This window comes from Otolemur garnettii, unplaced genomic scaffold (assembly GCF_000181295.1).
Source record: "Otolemur garnettii isolate 467f Iridium unplaced genomic scaffold, OtoGar3 scaffold00236, whole genome shotgun sequence".
Lineage (NCBI taxonomy): Eukaryota > Metazoa > Chordata > Mammalia > Primates > Galagidae > Otolemur > Otolemur garnettii.
In genome coordinates, this window is record NW_003852631.1 from 1,276,829 (window position 1) to 1,277,592 (window position 764).

Here is a 764-nt window from a genome sequence, read left to right on the forward strand (position 1 = left end):
GGGGGAGAGGCGGTGGGCGGGGCTAAAGGTTGAAAAAAGGGAGCGGTTTCTTTATTTAAAATTTTTTAAATTTAAAATCTGCTCTGAGGCTTAGGTGTTGAAGGGCTAAAGGTAATTTTAAATTCCAAGCCAAAAGAAGCTTACTATCGCGCTAATCAACTGTTTTTATAGTGGTTTGTTTTAAGACACTGGAAGATTGGAGGTCATGTGCTGCGTCTGCGTCTAATGTTTAGCAAAATCTTAGTGAAACGAGGGCGACAGGAATGGGAGCTGGAGTGCTTTAGATAGATAAAAAGGGATACTGCTGTAGTAACAGAATCACTTAAAAAGCCCTGAAGAAAAATGTTGACCACTGTAGTCAGAGGAGTGAAATGCTGAGAGAAATGGGAATGATTAATCAAGAACAGCGAGCCAGATTGAGTCAGAAAAATCATCTTTCAGCCAGAAATTCTGTCTCCAACAACGGCCTAGAGGTTACCAACACATTCCTAAATTTCCCGAATTTGCTGTGATTCCAGGATCAAAGAGTTCATTTAAACTCTTGGACTGTTTTTACTTTCAGCACGAAATCAGCTTATGGGCCCCATAAATGTAGAACCTACTGCGTTAAATAGTTATAGTTCTTCCTTTTGTTTATTCTAAAACTCTTAGTTGGAGCCAAGGTATATGGTTTGGATTGGGCCATGGACAACCACAAAGTCAGAAAGCACCCTTTCCTGTCCAAATACAAAAAGCAGCTATGAAAATACTTGCAAATTTATCAT